The sequence below is a fragment of the Callionymus lyra genome, chromosome 8, assembly GCF_982586985.1.
Source record: "Callionymus lyra chromosome 8, fCalLyr1.hap1.1, whole genome shotgun sequence".
NCBI lineage: Eukaryota > Metazoa > Chordata > Actinopteri > Syngnathiformes > Callionymidae > Callionymus > Callionymus lyra.
In genome coordinates, this window is record NC_141825.1 from 3,629,750 (window position 1) to 3,647,801 (window position 18,052).

An 18,052-nucleotide genomic window follows, 5' to 3' on the forward strand; every position below is an offset into this window, starting at 1 on the left:
ATGGGGGTATTTCGTTCCTTACCCTTCCTGGTTCCCTTCTCTGTATGGCTCCTTACCCTGTATGGTTCCTTACTCTGTCTGGTTCCTTTCATAGTGTTGCTCCTTACTCTGCCTTGTTCCTTACCCTATATGGTTCCTTACTCTGTCTGGTTCCTTTCATAGTGTGGCTCCTTACTCTGCCTTGTTCCTTACCCTATATGGTTCCTTAATCTGTCTGGTTCCTTTCATAGTGTTGCTCTCCTTACTAGGTCTGGGTTCTTACTCTGTGTGGCTCCTTACTCTGCCTTGTTCCTTACCCTGTGTGGCTCATTACTCCCCACCATGAGTAAGAACAAGGGATTATTTCCAGGCCATCAAGTCTATGAGCTCTACAATTCATACTTACCTGGCAGGGGAGACACCATGATCAGGAAGGTGGTTCACCCAAGGCGAGGCCCGGCCATTGCACTCTAGGTCATGCTGACCTTTGCGAATTCCCCAAATGTGGGAATCTCGACTGCATAATTTCTGGTAGTGGGGGACTGCGTTCGCGCTCTCCCCCGTTCATCACTTGTTAAAGAATGCTTTAGTTTGATGCAAGCTCGTGTGGAACACTCAGCCGAGGCTTGTCCTTGTCTGTAGGGTTTAACAAGTTGCCGGGTAGGTTGGAATCACCTTCTGGGATCAAGTTAAAATCGCGCTCTCAGTGAATGACCTTTGTCGACCTTCTTAGCACTGGACTGATCTCAAAATCTGGAAATCTGGTTCCTTACCCTGCCTGGTTCCTTTCTCTGTATGGCTCCTTACCCTGTCTGGTTCCTTAACCTGTTTGGCTCCTTACTCTGTGTTGTTCCTTACCCTGTGTGGCTCCATACTCTGTGTTGCTCCTTACTCTGTCTTGTCCCTTACTCTGTGTGGCTCCTTACTCTGTGTTGTTCCTTACCCTGTGTTGCTCCTTACTCTATGTTGCTCCTTACTCTGTCTGGTTCCTTACTCTGTGTTGTTCCTTACTCTGTCTGGTTACTTACTCTGTGTGGCTCCTTACTTTGTCAGGTTCCTTTCTTTGTGTGGCTCCTTACCCTGTGTGGTTCCTTACCCTGTGTGGTTCCTTACCCTATGTGGCTCCCTACCTTTTCTGGTTCTTTACCCTTTGTGGCCCCGTAAGTGGCTCTCGTTGACCTTTCGAGCCCCTCTAAAAGGTCATGCACATGGTTGCCATCGCTTCTCGGCCTTTTGGCTAAGATCAAGTGTAGTATCTGTTCTTATCAGTTTAATATCTGATACGTCTCCTATATGGAGACCATATATTAAATTGATTTTTGGACATGGGAGAAGGGCCAGGGGCTTGCTCCACCCTGTCTGCGCATTGACCCGGTATTGCATTATCTCTGGGAACAGTGCAAAAACCTAAAAGTTGTATGGAAATTAAGTGTACAAACCCCTCAAGCGGTTGGCCAAGGCCTTTCCCAATTGATGTGGAGTGTTCAAGTGAGGAGAAGGATGGGGGTATTTCGTTCCTTACCCTTCCTGGTTCCCTTCTCTGTATGGCTCCTTACCCTGTATGGTTCCTTACTCTGTCTGGTTCCTTTCATAGTGTTGCTCCTTACTCTGCCTTGTTCCTTACCCTATATGGTTCCTTACTCTGTCTGGTTCCTTTCATAGTGTGGCTCCTTACTCTGCCTTGTTCCTTACCCTATATGGTTCCTTAATCTGTCTGGTTCCTTTCATAGTGTTGCTCTCCTTACTAGGTCTGGGTTCTTACTCTGTGTGGCTCCTTACTCTGCCTTGTTCCTTACCCTGTGTGGCTCATTACTCCCCACCATGAGTAAGAACAAGGGATTATTTCCAGGCCATCAAGTCTATGAGCTCTACAATTCATACTTACCTGGCAGGGGAGACACCATGATCAGGAAGGTGGTTCACCCAAGGCGAGGCCCGGCCATTGCACTCTAGGTCATGCTGACCTTTGCGAATTCCCCAAATGTGGGAATCTCGACTGCATAATTTCTGGTAGTGGGGGACTGCGTTCGCGCTCTCCCCCGTTCATCACTTGTTAAAGAATGCTTTAGTTTGATGCAAGCTCGTGTGGAACACTCAGCCGAGGCTTGTCCTTGTCTGTAGGGTTTAACAAGTTGCCGGGTAGGTTGGAATCACCTTCTGGGATCAAGTTAAAATCGCGCTCTCAGTGAATGACCTTTGTCGACCTTCTTAGCACTGGACTGATCTCAAACTGTTGGCCCAGGCCTTTCCCAATTGATGTGGAGCATTCCAGTGAGGAGAAGGAGATCTGGTTCCTTACCCTGCCTGGTTCCTTTCTCTGTATGGCTCCTTACCCTGTTTGGCTCCTTACTCTGTGTTGTTCCTTACCCTGTGTGGCTCCTTACTCTGTGTTGCTCCTTACTCTGTCTTGTCCCTTACTCTGTGTGGCTCCTTACTCTGTGTGGCTCCTTACTCTGTGTTGTTCCTTACCCTGTGTTGCTCCTTACTCTGTGTTGCTCCTTACTCTGTCTGGTTCCTTACTCTGTGTTGTTCCTTACTCTGTCTGGTTACTTACTCTGTGTGGCTCCTTACTTTGTCAGGTTCCTTTCTTTGTGTGGCTCCTTACCCTGTGTGGTTCCTTTCCCTGTGTGGTTCCTTACCCTATGTGGCTCCCTACCTTTTCTGGTTCTTTACCCTTTGTGGCCCCGTAAGTGGCTCTCGTTGACCTTTCGAGCCCCTCTAAAAGGTCATGCACATGGTTGCCATCGCTTCTCGGCCTTTTGGCTAAGATCAAGTGTAGTATCTGTTCTTATCAGTTTAATATCTGATACGTCTCCTATATGGAGACCATATATTAAATTGATTTTTGGACATGGGAGAAGGGCCAGGGGCTTGCTCCACCCTCTCTGCGCATTGACCCGGTATTGCATTATCTCTGGGAACAGTGCAAAAACCTAAAAGTTGTATGGAAATTAAGTGTACAAACCCCTCAAGCGGTTGGCCAAGGCCTTTCCCAATTGATGTGGAGTGTTCAAGTGAGGAGAAGGATGGGGGTATTTCGTTCCTTACCCTTCCTGGTTCCCTTCTCTGTATGGCTCCTTACCCTGTATGGTTCCTTACTCTGTCTGGTTCCTTTCATAGTGTTGCTCCTTACTCTGCCTTGTTCCTTACCCTATATGGTTCCTTACTCTGTCTGGTTCCTTTCATAGTGTGGCTCCTTACTCTGCCTTGTTCCTTACCCTATATGGTTCCTTAATCTGTCTGGTTCCTTTCATAGTGTTGCTCTCCTTACTAGGTCTGGGTTCTTACTCTGTGTGGCTCCTTACTCTGCCTTGTTCCTTACCCTGTGTGGCTCATTACTCCCCACCATGAGTAAGAACAAGGGATTATTTCCAGGCCATCAAGTCTATGAGCTCTACAATTCATACTTACCTGGCAGGGGAGACACCATGATCAGGAAGGTGGTTCACCCAAGGCGAGGCCCGGCCATTGCACTCTAGGTCATGCTGACCTTTGCGAATTCCCCAAATGTGGGAATCTCGACTGCATAATTTCTGGTAGTGGGGGACTGCGTTCGCGCTCTCCCCCGTTCATCACTTGTTAAAGAATGCTTTAGTTTGATGCAAGCTCGTGTGGAACACTCAGCCGAGGCTTGTCCTTGTCTGTAGGGTTTAACAAGTTGCCGGGTAGGTTGGAATCACCTTCTGGGATCAAGTTAAAATCGCGCTCTCAGTGAATGACCTTTGTCGACCTTCTTAGCACTGGACTGATCTCAAAATCTGGAAATCTGGTTCCTTACCCTGCCTGGTTCCTTTCTCTGTATGGCTCCTTACCCTGTCTGGTTCCTTAACCTGTTTGGCTCCTTACTCTGTGTTGTTCCTTACCCTGTGTGGCTCCATACTCTGTGTTGCTCCTTACTCTGTCTTGTCCCTTACTCTGTGTGGCTCCTTACTCTGTGTGGCTCCTTACTCTGTGTTGTTCCTTACCCTGTGTTGCTCCTTACTCTATGTTGCTCCTTACTCTGTCTGGTTCCTTACTCTGTGTTGTTCCTTACTCTGTCTGGTTACTTACTCTGTGTGGCTCCTTACTTTGTCAGGTTCCTTTCTTTGTGTGGCTCCTTACCCTGTGTGGTTCCTTACCCTGTGTGGTTCCTTACCCTGTGTGGTTCCTTACCCTATGTGGCTCCCTACCTTTTCTGGTTCTTTACCCTTTGTGGCCCCGTAAGTGGCTCTCGTTGACCTTTCGAGCCCCTCTAAAAGGTCATGCACATGGTTGCCATCGCTTCTCGGCCTTTTGGCTAAGATCAAGTGTAGTATCTGTTCTTATCAGTTTAATATCTGATACGTCTCCTATATGGAGACCATATATTAAATTGATTTTTGGACATGGGAGAAGGGCCAGCGGCTTGCTCCACTCTCTCTGCGCATTGACCCGGTATTGCATTATCTCTGGGAACAGTGCAAAAACCTAAAAGTTGTATGGAAATTAAGTGTACAAACCCCTCAAGCGGTTGGCCAAGGCCTTTCCCAATTGATGTGGAGTGTTCAAGTGAGGAGAAGGATGGGGGTATTTCGTTCCTTACCCTTCCTGGTTCCCTTCTCTGTATGGCTCCTTACCCTGTATGGTTCCTTACTCTGTCTGGTTCCTTTCATAGTGTTGCTCCTTACTCTGCCTTGTTCCTTACCCTATATGGTTCCTTACTCTGTCTGGTTCCTTTCATAGTGTGGCTCCTTACTCTGCCTTGTTCCTTACCCTATATGGTTCCTTAATCTGTCTGGTTCCTTTCATAGTGTTGCTCTCCTTACTAGGTCTGGGTTCTTACTCTGTGTGGCTCCTTACTCTGCCTTGTTCCTTACCCTGTGTGGCTCATTACTCCCCACCATGAGTAAGAACAAGGGATTATTTCCAGGCCATCAAGTCTATGAGCTCTACAATTCATACTTACCTGGCAGGGGAGACACCATGATCAGGAAGGTGGTTCACCCAAGGCGAGGCCCGGCCATTGCACTCTAGGTCATGCTGACCTTTGCGAATTCCCCAAATGTGGGAATCTCGACTGCATAATTTCTGGTAGTGGGGGACTGCGTTCGCGCTCTCCCCTGTTCATCACTTGTTAAAGAATGCTTTAGTTTGATGCAAGCTTGTGTGGAACACTCAGCCGAGGCTTGTCCTTGTCTGTAGGGTTTAACAAGTTGCCGGGTAGGTTGGAATCACCTTCTGGGATCAAGTTAAAATCGCGCTCTCAGTGAATGACCTTTGTCGACCTTCTTAGCACTGGACTGATCTCAAAATCTGGAAATCTGGTTCCTTACCCTGCCTGGTTCCTTTCTCTGTATGGCTCCTTACCCTGTCTGGTTCCTTAACCTGTTTGGCTCCTTACTCTGTGTTGTTCCTTACCCTGTGTGGCTCCATACTCTGTGTTGCTCCTTACTCTGTCTTGTCCCTTACTCTGTGTGGCTCCTTACTCTGTGTGGCTCCTTACTCTGTGTTGTTCCTTACCCTGTGTTGCTCCTTACTCTATGTTGCTCCTTACTCTGTCTGGTTCCTTACTCTGTGTTGTTCCTTACTCTGTCTGGTTACTTACTCTGTGTGGCTCCTTACTTTGTCAGGTTCCTTTCTTTGTGTGGCTCCTTACCCTGTGTGGTTCCTTACCCTGTGTGGTTCCTTACCCTATGTGGCTCCCTACCTTTTCTGGTTCTTTACCCTTTGTGGCCCCGTAAGTGGCTCTCGTTGACCTTTCGAGCCCCTCTAAAAGGTCATGCACATGGTTGCCATCTCGGCCTTTTGGCTAAGATCAAGTGTAGTATCTGTTCTTATCAGTTTAATATCTGATACGTCTCCTATATGGAGACCATATATTAAATTGATTTTTGGACATGGGAGAAGGGCCAGGGGCTTGCTCCACCCTGTCTGCGCATTGACCCGGTATTGCATTATCTCTGGGAACAGTGCAAAAACCTAAAAGTTGTATGGAAATTAAGTGTACAAACCCCTCAAGCGGTTGGCCAAGGCCTTTCCCAATTGATGTGGAGTGTTCAAGTGAGGAGAAGGATGGGGGTATTTCGTTCCTTACCCTTCCTGGTTCCCTTCTCTGTATGGCTCCTTACCCTGTATGGTTCCTTACTCTGTCTGGTTCCTTTCATAGTGTTGCTCCTTACTCTGCCTTGTTCCTTACCCTATATGGTTCCTTACTCTGTCTGGTTCCTTTCATAGTGTGGCTCCTTACTCTGCCTTGTTCCTTACCCTATATGGTTCCTTAATCTGTCTGGTTCCTTTCATAGTGTTGCTCTCCTTACTAGGTCTGGGTTCTTACTCTGTGTGGCTCCTTACTCTGCCTTGTTCCTTACCCTGTGTGGCTCATTACTCCCCACCATGAGTAAGAACAAGGGATTATTTCCAGGCCATCAAGTCTATGAGCTCTACAATTCATACTTACCTGGCAGGGGAGACACCATGATCAGGAAGGTGGTTCACCCAAGGCGAGGCCCGGCCATTGCACTCTAGGTCATGCTGACCTTTGCGAATTCCCCAAATGTGGGAATCTCGACTGCATAATTTCTGGTAGTGGGGGACTGCGTTCGCGCTCTCCCCCGTTCATCACTTGTTAAAGAATGCTTTAATTTGATGCAAGCTCGTGTGGAACACTCAGCCGAGGCTTGTCCTTGTCTGTAGGGTTTAACAAGTTGCCGGGTAGGTTGGAATCACCTTCTGGGATCAAGTTAAAATCGCGCTCTCAGTGAATGACCTTTGTCGACCTTCTTAGCACTGGACTGATCTCAAACTGTTGGCCCAGGCCTTTCCCAATTGATGTGGAGCATTCCAGTGAGGAGAAGGAGATCTGGTTCCTTACCCTGCCTGGTTCCTTTCTCTGTATGGCTCCTTACCCTGTTTGGCTCCTTACTCTGTGTTGTTCCTTACCCTGTGTGGCTCCTTACTCTGTGTTGCTCCTTACTCTGTCTTGTCCCTTACTCTGTGTGGCTCCTTACTCTGTGTGGCTCCTTACTCTGTGTTGTTCCTTACCCTGTGTTGCTCCTTACTCTGTGTTGCTCCTTACTCTGTCTGGTTCCTTACTCTGTGTTGTTCCTTACTCTGTCTGGTTACTTACTCTGTGTGGCTCCTTACTTTGTCAGGTTCCTTTCTTTGTGTGGCTCCTTACCCTGTGTGGTTCCTTTCCCTGTGTGGTTCCTTACCCTATGTGGCTCCCTACCTTTTCTGGTTCTTTACCCTTTGTGGCCCCGTAAGTGGCTCTCGTTGACCTTTCGAGCCCCTCTAAAAGGTCATGCACATGGTTGCCATCGCTTCTCGGCCTTTTGGCTAAGATCAAGTGTAGTATCTGTTCTTATCAGTTTAATATCTGATACGTCTCCTATATGGAGACCATATATTAAATTGATTTTTGGACATGGGAGAAGGGCCAGGGGCTTGCTCCACCCTCTCTGCGCATTGACCCGGTATTGCATTATCTCTGGGAACAGTGCAAAAACCTAAAAGTTGTATGGAAATTAAGTGTACAAACCCCTCAAGCGGTTGGCCAAGGCCTTTCCCAATTGATGTGGAGTGTTCAAGTGAGGAGAAGGATGGGGGTATTTCGTTCCTTACCCTTCCTGGTTCCCTTCTCTGTATGGCTCCTTACCCTGTATGGTTCCTTACTCTGTCTGGTTCCTTTCATAGTGTTGCTCCTTACTCTGCCTTGTTCCTTACCCTATATGGTTCCTTACTCTGTCTGGTTCCTTTCATAGTGTGGCTCCTTACTCTGCCTTGTTCCTTACCCTATATGGTTCCTTAATCTGTCTGGTTCCTTTCATAGTGTTGCTCTCCTTACTAGGTCTGGGTTCTTACTCTGTGTGGCTCCTTACTCTGCCTTGTTCCTTACCCTGTGTGGCTCATTACTCCCCACCATGAGTAAGAACAAGGGATTATTTCCAGGCCATCAAGTCTATGAGCTCTACAATTCATACTTACCTGGCAGGGGAGACACCATGATCAGGAAGGTGGTTCACCCAAGGCGAGGCCCGGCCATTGCACTCTAGGTCATGCTGACCTTTGCGAATTCCCCAAATGTGGGAATCTCGACTGCATAATTTCTGGTAGTGGGGGACTGCGTTCGCGCTCTCCCCCGTTCATCACTTGTTAAAGAATGCTTTAGTTTGATGCAAGCTCGTGTGGAACACTCAGCCGAGGCTTGTCCTTGTCTGTAGGGTTTAACAAGTTGCCGGGTAGGTTGGAATCACCTTCTGGGATCAAGTTAAAATCGCGCTCTCAGTGAATGACCTTTGTCGACCTTCTTAGCACTGGACTGATCTCAAAATCTGGAAATCTGGTTCCTTACCCTGCCTGGTTCCTTTCTCTGTATGGCTCCTTACCCTGTCTGGTTCCTTAACCTGTTTGGCTCCTTACTCTGTGTTGTTCCTTACCCTGTGTGGCTCCATACTCTGTGTTGCTCCTTACTCTGTCTTGTCCCTTACTCTGTGTGGCTCCTTACTCTGTGTGGCTCCTTACTCTGTGTTGTTCCTTACCCTGTGTTGCTCCTTACTCTATGTTGCTCCTTACTCTGTCTGGTTCCTTACTCTGTGTTGTTCCTTACTCTGTCTGGTTACTTACTCTGTGTGGCTCCTTACTTTGTCAGGTTCCTTTCTTTGTGTGGCTCCTTACCCTGTGTGGTTCCTTACCCTGTGTGGTTCCTTACCCTGTGTGGTTCCTTACCCTATGTGGCTCCCTACCTTTTCTGGTTCTTTACCCTTTGTGGCCCCGTAAGTGGCTCTCGTTGACCTTTCGAGCCCCTCTAAAAGGTCATGCACATGGTTGCCATCGCTTCTCGGCCTTTTGGCTAAGATCAAGTGTAGTATCTGTTCTTATCAGTTTAATATCTGATACGTCTCCTATATGGAGACCATATATTAAATTGATTTTTGGACATGGGAGAAGGGCCAGCGGCTTGCTCCACCCTCTCTGCGCATTGACCCGGTATTGCATTATCTCTGGGAACAGTGCAAAAACCTAAAAGTTGTATGGAAATTAAGTGTACAAACCCCTCAAGCGGTTGGCCAAGGCCTTTCCCAATTGATGTGGAGTGTTCAAGTGAGGAGAAGGATGGGGGTATTTCGTTCCTTACCCTTCCTGGTTCCCTTCTCTGTATGGCTCCTTACCCTGTATGGTTCCTTACTCTGTCTGGTTCCTTTCATAGTGTTGCTCCTTACTCTGCCTTGTTCCTTACCCTATATGGTTCCTTACTCTGTCTGGTTCCTTTCATAGTGTGGCTCCTTACTCTGCCTTGTTCCTTACCCTATATGGTTCCTTAATCTGTCTGGTTCCTTTCATAGTGTTGCTCTCCTTACTAGGTCTGGGTTCTTACTCTGTGCGGCTCCTTACTCTGCCTTGTTCCTTACCCTGTGTGGCTCATTACTCCCCACCATGAGTAAGAACAAGGGATTATTTCCAGGCCATCAAGTCTATGAGCTCTACAATTCATACTTACCTGGCAGGGGAGACACCATGATCAGGAAGGTGGTTCACCCAAGGCGAGGCCCGGCCATTGCACTCTAGGTCATGCTGACCTTTGCGAATTCCCCAAATGTGGGAATCTCGACTGCATAATTTCTGGTAGTGGGGGACTGCGTTCGCGCTCTCCCCCGTTCATCACTTGTTAAAGAATGCTTTAGTTTGATGCAAGCTCGTGTGGAACACTCAGCCGAGGCTTGTCCTTGTCTGTAGGGTTTAACAAGTTGCCGGGTAGGTTGGAATCACCTTCTGGGATCAAGTTAAAATCGCGCTCTCAGTGAATGACCTTTGTCGACCTTCTTAGCACTGGACTGATCTCAAACTGTTGGCCCAGGCCTTTCCCAATTGATGTGGAGCATTCCAGTGAGGAGAAGGAGATCTGGTTCCTTACCCTGCCTGGTTCCTTTCTCTGTATGGCTCCTTACCCTGTTTGGCTCCTTACTCTGTGTTGTTCCTTACCCTGTGTGGCTCCTTACTCTGTGTTGCTCCTTACTCTGTCTTGTCCCTTACTCTGTGTGGCTCCTTACTCTGTGTGGCTCCTTACTCTGTGTTGTTCCTTACCCTGTGTTGCTCCTTACTCTGTGTTGCTCCTTACTCTGTCTGGTTCCTTACTCTGTGTTGTTCCTTACTCTGTCTGGTTACTTACTCTGTGTGGTTCCTTACCCTGCCTGGTTCCTTTCTCTGTATGGCTCCTTACCCTGTCTGGTTCCTTACCCTGTTTGGCTCCTTACTCTGTGTTGTTCCTTACCCTGTGTGGCTCCTTACTCTGTGTTGCTCCTTACTCTGTCTTGTCCCTTACTCTGTGTGGCTCCTTACTCTGTGTGGCTCCTTACTCTGTGTTGTTCCTTACCCTGTGTTGCTCCTTACTCTATGTTGCTCCTTACTCTGTCTGGTTCCTTACTCTGTGTTGTTCCTTACTCTGTCTGGTTACTTACTCTGTGTGGCTCCTTACTTTGTCAGGTTCCTTTCTTTGTGTGGCTCCTTACCCTGTGTGGTTCCTTACCCTGTGTGGTTCCTTACCCTATGTGGCTCCCTACCTTTTCTGGTTCTTTACCCTTTGTGGCCCCGTAAGTGGCTCTCGTTGACCTTTCGAGCCCCTCTAAAAGGTCATGCACATGGTTGCCATCGCTTCTCGGCCTTTTGGCTAAGATCAAGTGTAGTATCTGTTCTTATCAGTTTAATATCTGATACGTCTCCTATATGGAGACCATATATTAAATTGATTTTTGGACATGGGAGAAGGGCCAGGGGCTTGCTCCACCCTCTCTGCGCATTGACCCGGTATTGCATTATCTCTGGGAACAGTGCAAAAACCTAAAAGTTGTATGGAAATTAAGTGTACAAACCCCTCAAGCGGTTGGCCAAGGCCTTTCCCAATTGATGTGGAGTGTTCAAGTGAGGAGAAGGATGGGGGTATTTCGTTCCTTACCCTTCCTGGTTCCCTTCTCTGTATGGCTCCTTACCCTGTATGGTTCCTTACTCTGTCTGGTTCCTTTCATAGTGTTGCTCCTTACTCTGCCTTGTTCCTTACCCTATATGGTTCCTTACTCTGTCTGGTTCCTTTCATAGTGTGGCTCCTTACTCTGCCTTGTTCCTTACCCTATATGGTTCCTTAATCTGTCTGGTTCCTTTCATAGTGTTGCTCTCCTTACTAGGTCTGGGTTCTTACTCTGTGTGGCTCCTTACTCTGCCTTGTTCCTTACCCTGTGTGGCTCATTACTCCCCACCATGAGTAAGAACAAGGGATTATTTCCAGGCCATCAAGTCTATGAGCTCTACAATTCATACTTACCTGGCAGGGGAGACACCATGATCAGGAAGGTGGTTCACCCAAGGCGAGGCCCGGCCATTGCACTCTAGGTCATGCTGACCTTTGCGAATTCCCCAAATGTGGGAATCTCGACTGCATAATTTCTGGTAGTGGGGGACTGCGTTCGCGCTCTCCCCCGTTCATCACTTGTTAAAGAATGCTTTAGTTTGATGCAAGCTCGTGTGGAACACTCAGCCGAGGCTTGTCCTTGTCTGTAGGGTTTAACAAGTTGCCGGGTAGGTTGGAATCACCTTCTGGGATCAAGTTAAAATCGCGCTCTCAGTGAATGACCTTTGTCGACCTTCTTAGCACTGGACTGATCTCAAAATCTGGAAATCTGGTTCCTTACCCTGCCTGGTTCCTTTCTCTGTATGGCTCCTTACCCTGTCTGGTTCCTTAACCTGTTTGGCTCCTTACTCTGTGTTGTTCCTTACCCTGTGTGGCTCCATACTCTGTGTTGCTCCTTACTCTGTCTTGTCCCTTACTCTGTGTGGCTCCTTACTCTGTGTGGCTCCTTACTCTGTGTTGTTCCTTACCCTGTGTTGCTCCTTACTCTATGTTGCTCCTTACTCTGTCTGGTTCCTTACTCTGTGTTGTTCCTTACTCTGTCTGGTTACTTACTCTGTGTGGCTCCTTACTTTGTCAGGTTCCTTTCTTTGTGTGGCTCCTTACCCTGTGTGGTTCCTTACCCTGTGTGGTTCCTTACCCTATGTGGCTCCCTACCTTTTCTGGTTCTTTACCCTTTGTGGCCCCGTAAGTGGCTCTCGTTGACCTTTCGAGCCCCTCTAAAAGGTCATGCACATGGTTGCCATCGCTTCTCGGCCTTTTGGCTAAGATCAAGTGTAGTATCTGTTCTTATCAGTTTAATATCTGATACGTCTCCTATATGGAGACCATATATTAAATTGATTTTTGGACATGGGAGAAGGGCCAGCGGCTTGCTCCACCCTCTCTGCGCATTGACCCGGTATTGCATTATCTCTGGGAACAGTGCAAAAACCTAAAAGTTGTATGGAAATTAAGTGTACAAACCCCTCAAGCGGTTGGCCAAGGCCTTTCCCAATTGATGTGGAGTGTTCAAGTGAGGAGAAGGATGGGGGTATTTCGTTCCTTACCCTTCCTGGTTCCCTTCTCTGTATGGCTCCTTACCCTGTATGGTTCCTTACTCTGTCTGGTTCCTTTCATAGTGTTGCTCCTTACTCTGCCTTGTTCCTTACCCTATATGGTTCCTTAATCTGTCTGGTTCCTTTCATAGTGTTGCTCTCCTTACTAGGTCTGGGTTCTTACTCTGTGTGGCTCCTTACTCTGCCTTGTTCCTTACCCTGTGTGGCTCATTACTCCCCACCATGAGTAAGAACAAGGGATTATTTCCAGGCCATCAAGTCTATGAGCTCTACAATTCATACTTACCTGGCAGGGGAGACACCATGATCAGGAAGGTGGTTCACCCAAGGCGAGGCCCGGCCATTGCACTCTAGGTCATGCTGACCTTTGCGAATTCCCCAAATGTGGGAATCTCGACTGCATAATTTCTGGTAGTGGGGGACTGCGTTCGCGCTCTCCCCCGTTCATCACTTGTTAAAGAATGCTTTAGTTTGATGCAAGCTTGTGTGGAACACTCAGCCGAGGCTTGTCCTTGTCTGTAGGGTTTAACAAGTTGCCGGGTAGGTTGGAATCACCTTCTGGGATCAAGTTAAAATCGCGCTCTCAGTGAATGACCTTTGTCGACCTTCTTAGCACTGGACTGATCTCAAAATCTGGAAATCTGGTTCCTTACCCTGCCTGGTTCCTTTCTCTGTATGGCTCCTTACCCTGTCTGGTTCCTTAACCTGTTTGGCTCCTTACTCTGTGTTGTTCCTTACCCTGTGTGGCTCCATACCCTGTGTTGCTCCTTACTCTGTGTTGCTCCTTACTCTGTCTGGTTCCTTACTCTGTGTTGTTCCTTACTCTGTCTGGTTACTTACTCTGTGTGGCTCCTTACTTTGTCAGGTTCCTTTCTTTGTGTGGCTCCTTACTCTGTGTGGCTCCTTACTCTGTGTTGTTCCTTACCCTGTGTTGCTCCTTACTCTATGTTGCTCCTTACTCTGTCTGGTTCCTTACTCTGTGTTGTTCCTTACTCTGTCTGGTTACTTACTCTGTGTGGCTCCTTACTTTGTCAGGTTCCTTTCTTTGTGTGGCTCCTTACCCTGTGTGGTTCCTTACCCTGTGTGGTTCCTTACCCTATGTGGCTCCCTACCTTTTCTGGTTCTTTACCCTTTGTGGCCCCGTAAGTGGCTCTCGTTGACCTTTCGAGCCCCTCTAAAAGGTCATGCACATGGTTGCCATCTCGGCCTTTTGGCTAAGATCAAGTGTAGTATCTGTTCTTATCAGTTTAATATCTGATACGTCTCCTATATGGAGACCATATATTAAATTGATTTTTGGACATGGGAGAAGGGCCAGGGGCTTGCTCCACCCTGTCTGCGCATTGACCCGGTATTGCATTATCTCTGGGAACAGTGCAAAAACCTAAAAGTTGTATGGAAATTAAGTGTACAAACCCCTCAAGCGGTTGGCCAAGGCCTTTCCCAATTGATGTGGAGTGTTCAAGTGAGGAGAAGGATGGGGGTATTTCGTTCCTTACCCTTCCTGGTTCCCTTCTCTGTATGGCTCCTTACCCTGTATGGTTCCTTACTCTGTCTGGTTCCTTTCATAGTGTTGCTCCTTACTCTGCCTTGTTCCTTACCCTATATGGTTCCTTACTCTGTCTGGTTCCTTTCATAGTGTGGCTCCTTACTCTGCCTTGTTCCTTACCCTATATGGTTCCTTAATCTGTCTGGTTCCTTTCATAGTGTTGCTCTCCTTACTAGGTCTGGGTTCTTACTCTGTGTGGCTCCTTACTCTGCCTTGTTCCTTACCCTGTGTGGCTCATTACTCCCCACCATGAGTAAGAACAAGGGATTATTTCCAGGCCATCAAGTCTATGAGCTCTACAATTCATACTTACCTGGCAGGGGAGACACCATGATCAGGAAGGTGGTTCACCCAAGGCGAGGCCCGGCCATTGCACTCTAGGTCATGCTGACCTTTGCGAATTCCCCAAATGTGGGAATCTCGACTGCATAATTTCTGGTAGTGGGGGACTGCGTTCGCGCTCTCCCCCGTTCATCACTTGTTAAAGAATGCTTTAGTTTGATGCAAGCTCGTGTGGAACACTCAGCCGAGGCTTGTCCTTGTCTGTAGGGTTTAACAAGTTGCCGGGTAGGTTGGAATCACCTTCTGGGATCAAGTTAAAATCGCGCTCTCAGTGAATGACCTTTGTCGACCTTCTTAGCACTGGACTGATCTCAAACTGTTGGCCCAGGCCTTTCCCAATTGATGTGGAGCATTCCAGTGAGGAGAAGGAGATCTGGTTCCTTACCCTGCCTGGTTCCTTTCTCTGTATGGCTCCTTACCCTGTTTGGCTCCTTACTCTGTGTTGTTCCTTACCCTGTGTGGCTCCTTACTCTGTGTTGCTCCTTACTCTGTCTTGTCCCTTACTCTGTGTGGCTCCTTACTCTGTGTGGCTCCTTACTCTGTGTTGTTCCTTACCCTGTGTTGCTCCTTACTCTGTGTTGCTCCTTACTCTGTCTGGTTCCTTACTCTGTGTTGTTCCTTACTCTGTCTGGTTACTTACTCTGTGTGGCTCCTTACTTTGTCAGGTTCCTTTCTTTGTGTGGCTCCTTACCCTGTGTGGTTCCTTTCCCTGTGTGGTTCCTTACCCTATGTGGCTCCCTACCTTTTCTGGTTCTTTACCCTTTGTGGCCCCGTAAGTGGCTCTCGTTGACCTTTCGAGCCCCTCTAAAAGGTCATGCACATGGTTGCCATCGCTTCTCGGCCTTTGGTTAAGACTGCGATCACCTCCGTTGGGTAGATCACACTCTTGCTGATCAGTGGCTTGAGTGTTCACTACTCTGGAGGATATTTCATCTCTCCAGTGAAAAAACAGAGCATTTCTTGTAACTGTTTCCATTTTTCACAGGGGATACACGGCACACGCACTTTACTACCTTGGACCAGTATACTGGTTCCTGGTAACAGGTAAGTACCTCTTAAGTTTTACCTTTTAAGTTTGGCTTTTTAGTGATTTTTTATAGATTTTATTGTTCATTTTTATCATAGTTTTGTGGTGTCTCCACCATGTCAGCCTCCCATGCTGGCATGCGGAGGCACCACACTGTGCGTTTTAATTTTAATGAAGTTAATGGTAAACTTTTAAACATGTCAAGACTAGATTTTTCTAGAAAGCTGATTCAGCAAATTTTGGAGTTTACTCCAAATGACTTGAACTGTATCCTTTCGTTACCCTTTAACAAAGGATTCGATGTCAGTTTTAGGTCTGCTGTTCAGCTTAAAGATTTTTGGATTCGTTTTGAGAATGCCAAACCCCAGTTTTCTGCATTTGCAGTGGAGAAACTGACGGACAACTCCTTGAAAACGGTGATTGTCCGAATGTTCAATGAAACTGTAAATGCAGAGGATGTATGCATATGGCTGGGGAGATATTGTACTGTCAAAGGCCAGGCTACCAAGGTGAGAGATGAGGATGGCATCTGGAACTGCTCATGGAGGGTCCCTATCCAGCAATGGCCGGACCCTCAGGGCTTCCAGGGCCTAAAACATCTCCCACCAATGATGGTCCTGGGAGAAAACAGGGGCTACATCCACTACCAGGGTCAGCCCAAGCTCTGCCGGAGATGTGGGGAGCATGGACACCTGGTAGAGGCTTGTGAAAAAGTATTCTGTGGCAAGTGCAGAGAAATTGGACATACTTATGAACAGTGTTCCAATGGCAGAAAGTGCAATCTTTGTGGTGACTTGAACCATCTCTTCAGAGACTGTCCACGATCTTTTGCCAACAAGTTGAAAGTGACAAGAATGGCGGAAAAGGAAAATGGAGAGAAAGAGAGGGAAAGTTTCCCGCCAAATCAAAAAATTGGCGGGAAACTTTCAAATCTCCCTCCAAATCCTCCTAGTGGTGGAGAGGGCCCACAGGGGGAGGGAGAAGGGGAGGGGACATCTTCCTCCTCCACCTCAGTCTCCGCCTCCACTGACTCCACAGAGTCCACAGATAATGTGGAGGACAAAATGGAGGAAGTGGGGGAGTCTGATGGCAAACTGGAGGAGGAAGATCAAACACTGTATGTCCCCCTCCCAAATCCACAGCTCTCCAAGAGACCGGCGTCCGATATATCTCTGGATCCCCCAGAGATGGTGGAGAAGAGGGGAAGACCTGGAGCTTTTACAGAGAGCGACTCCAGTGAGGGCTCCAGAGAATTCCCTCCAAACCCCCCCAACGAGGTCTCTTTCCTTGATGTCGCCTTACAGTCAACCCCAAAAGCTCGCAAAACTGGTAAGAAAAGCCATGCTGCCAAGCCCGACACCGAGAGCTCGAAGGGGAAAGTCAGCTCGAAGGCTCCACTCAAAAACCATGAGTGTAGATGGGAGCTACTTTCACAAGATATCAAATGATTTTTATAGTCCCCTCTCTGTAGTCTTTTAAAAATGTTTTACCTGTTGCTTTTAACCTTACTCATGTCTATCACCTTCTCGACTATCAATGTTAGAAGTGTGAAGTCGAGAGTTAGAGCCCAAACTGTTTTAACGTTCTTAAAGGATTTTAAAGCAGATGTGTTTTTACTTCAGGAGTGTGGGCTACCCTTTTTAAAAAGCTACAGAGAGTGGGAAAAGCTATGGCCACAGCCCTCTATATGGAGCGGCTCGAACCAAAACAAAAATGACGGGGTGGCCATCCTAATTAAAAACAAAAATATCTCACTGAAGGGTAGCACAGTGGTGAAAGACGGACGGGCAATTTTAGCAAACTTGACTTTTATGGGAACCGACATTAACATTTTAAATGTATATGGTTTTAATGACAAAAACGACAGGTATGACCTTTTAGAAGACCTGCAGTCCCACATGCTAGGTAGGAGACCATTAGTTGTTGGAGGGGATTTTAATTGTATTTTAAGTAGGAGTGACCGCAAAGGAGCAGGGTGCGATTTTAAAATGGACAAAACGTCGGTTTTATTACAGGAAATCCGAAAAGATTTTAAACTATGCGACTGTTTTAAAACACTGCATCCAAGAGAGGAGGGCTTCACTTGGTTCAGTAGTGATGGTACCAGAGCCTCTCGCATTGACTACCTTTTTTCAAGAGACTGCCCCCCGACAGATGCAACATTAACACCTGTTTTCTTTTCTGATCACGTCCTTCTCTCCTGCACACTTTCAATCACGCAAGGTGTGACTGTAGGAAGAGGTCTGTGGAAACTTAACTGCTCCCTTTTAGAAGATAGGGAGTTAGTTAGGGAATACCGGGAGCAGTACAAAGACTGGCAGACCCTTCAAGACATGTACAAGACACGAGCACCGTGGTGGGAAATGGTGAAAGGGAGGACACAGACTTTCTTTATGAAGGCAGGTAAAAAGACAAAAGATAGGGACGACAGACGCATGATGGGACTGCAGAAAAGACTACAAAGATACTTTTTATTAAACCAAAATGGTATCGATTTTAACGAGGAGATTTTAAATGTAAAACAGGAAATGACTGCAATAAGTGAAAAGAAAAGTAAAGGGGCAATAATAAGGAGTAAAGAAAGAGAAATAGAAGAAGGGGAAAAGTGTACACGTTATTTTTTTAGGAAGATTCTAAACAGAGGGGGAGGGATTTTTAATTTAAAAAATGGAGAAAATATTGAAAATACAAATGAGGGACTAAAAGAAGTCATTGAAACTTTTTTTACAAATATATATAACAGA

The 18,052-nt window shown here is 47.2% G+C and overlaps 19 non-coding genes across 19 annotated transcripts; all 19 read left to right on the forward strand.

Annotated features, from left to right (window-relative positions):
• The first annotated feature begins 377 nt into the window (after positions 1-377).
• Positions 378-542, forward strand: LOC148073190 (U1 spliceosomal RNA). Its single transcript, XR_015712458.1, has one exon. It is a non-coding gene; the product is annotated as a U1 spliceosomal RNA (small nuclear RNA).
• Positions 543-1,196: 654 nt separating this feature from the next.
• LOC148073191 (U2 spliceosomal RNA) lies at positions 1,197-1,387 on the forward strand. Its single transcript, XR_015712259.1, has one exon. It is a non-coding gene; the product is annotated as a U2 spliceosomal RNA (small nuclear RNA).
• Positions 1,388-1,856: 469 nt separating this feature from the next.
• LOC148073192 (U1 spliceosomal RNA) lies at positions 1,857-2,021 on the forward strand. Its single transcript, XR_015712459.1, has one exon. It is a non-coding gene; the product is annotated as a U1 spliceosomal RNA (small nuclear RNA).
• A 701-nt stretch (positions 2,022-2,722) lies between these two features.
• Positions 2,723-2,913, forward strand: LOC148073193 (U2 spliceosomal RNA). The gene has a single exon (XR_015712156.1). It is a non-coding gene; the product is annotated as a U2 spliceosomal RNA (small nuclear RNA).
• Positions 2,914-3,382: 469 nt separating this feature from the next.
• LOC148073194 (U1 spliceosomal RNA) lies at positions 3,383-3,547 on the forward strand. The gene has a single exon (XR_015712460.1). It is a non-coding gene; the product is annotated as a U1 spliceosomal RNA (small nuclear RNA).
• A 688-nt stretch (positions 3,548-4,235) lies between these two features.
• On the forward strand, positions 4,236-4,426 carry LOC148073195 (U2 spliceosomal RNA). The gene has a single exon (XR_015712264.1). It is a non-coding gene; the product is annotated as a U2 spliceosomal RNA (small nuclear RNA).
• A 469-nt stretch (positions 4,427-4,895) lies between these two features.
• Positions 4,896-5,060, forward strand: LOC148073196 (U1 spliceosomal RNA). The gene has a single exon (XR_015712515.1). It is a non-coding gene; the product is annotated as a U1 spliceosomal RNA (small nuclear RNA).
• A 666-nt stretch (positions 5,061-5,726) lies between these two features.
• LOC148073197 (U2 spliceosomal RNA) lies at positions 5,727-5,917 on the forward strand. Its single transcript, XR_015712269.1, has one exon. It is a non-coding gene; the product is annotated as a U2 spliceosomal RNA (small nuclear RNA).
• A 469-nt stretch (positions 5,918-6,386) lies between these two features.
• Positions 6,387-6,551, forward strand: LOC148073198 (U1 spliceosomal RNA). Its single transcript, XR_015712461.1, has one exon. It is a non-coding gene; the product is annotated as a U1 spliceosomal RNA (small nuclear RNA).
• A 701-nt stretch (positions 6,552-7,252) lies between these two features.
• On the forward strand, positions 7,253-7,443 carry LOC148073199 (U2 spliceosomal RNA). Its single transcript, XR_015712158.1, has one exon. It is a non-coding gene; the product is annotated as a U2 spliceosomal RNA (small nuclear RNA).
• A 469-nt stretch (positions 7,444-7,912) lies between these two features.
• Positions 7,913-8,077, forward strand: LOC148073200 (U1 spliceosomal RNA). Its single transcript, XR_015712462.1, has one exon. It is a non-coding gene; the product is annotated as a U1 spliceosomal RNA (small nuclear RNA).
• Positions 8,078-8,765: 688 nt separating this feature from the next.
• Positions 8,766-8,956, forward strand: LOC148073201 (U2 spliceosomal RNA). The gene has a single exon (XR_015712253.1). It is a non-coding gene; the product is annotated as a U2 spliceosomal RNA (small nuclear RNA).
• A 469-nt stretch (positions 8,957-9,425) lies between these two features.
• LOC148073202 (U1 spliceosomal RNA) lies at positions 9,426-9,590 on the forward strand. Its single transcript, XR_015712463.1, has one exon. It is a non-coding gene; the product is annotated as a U1 spliceosomal RNA (small nuclear RNA).
• Positions 9,591-10,580: 990 nt separating this feature from the next.
• On the forward strand, positions 10,581-10,771 carry LOC148073203 (U2 spliceosomal RNA). Its single transcript, XR_015712159.1, has one exon. It is a non-coding gene; the product is annotated as a U2 spliceosomal RNA (small nuclear RNA).
• A 469-nt stretch (positions 10,772-11,240) lies between these two features.
• LOC148073204 (U1 spliceosomal RNA) lies at positions 11,241-11,405 on the forward strand. The gene has a single exon (XR_015712465.1). It is a non-coding gene; the product is annotated as a U1 spliceosomal RNA (small nuclear RNA).
• A 671-nt stretch (positions 11,406-12,076) lies between these two features.
• Positions 12,077-12,267, forward strand: LOC148073205 (U2 spliceosomal RNA). The gene has a single exon (XR_015712254.1). It is a non-coding gene; the product is annotated as a U2 spliceosomal RNA (small nuclear RNA).
• A 401-nt stretch (positions 12,268-12,668) lies between these two features.
• LOC148073206 (U1 spliceosomal RNA) lies at positions 12,669-12,833 on the forward strand. The gene has a single exon (XR_015712466.1). It is a non-coding gene; the product is annotated as a U1 spliceosomal RNA (small nuclear RNA).
• A 751-nt stretch (positions 12,834-13,584) lies between these two features.
• LOC148073207 (U2 spliceosomal RNA) lies at positions 13,585-13,775 on the forward strand. The gene has a single exon (XR_015712270.1). It is a non-coding gene; the product is annotated as a U2 spliceosomal RNA (small nuclear RNA).
• Positions 13,776-14,244: 469 nt separating this feature from the next.
• Positions 14,245-14,409, forward strand: LOC148073208 (U1 spliceosomal RNA). The gene has a single exon (XR_015712467.1). It is a non-coding gene; the product is annotated as a U1 spliceosomal RNA (small nuclear RNA).
• The last annotated feature ends 3,643 nt before the right edge of the window (positions 14,410-18,052 follow it).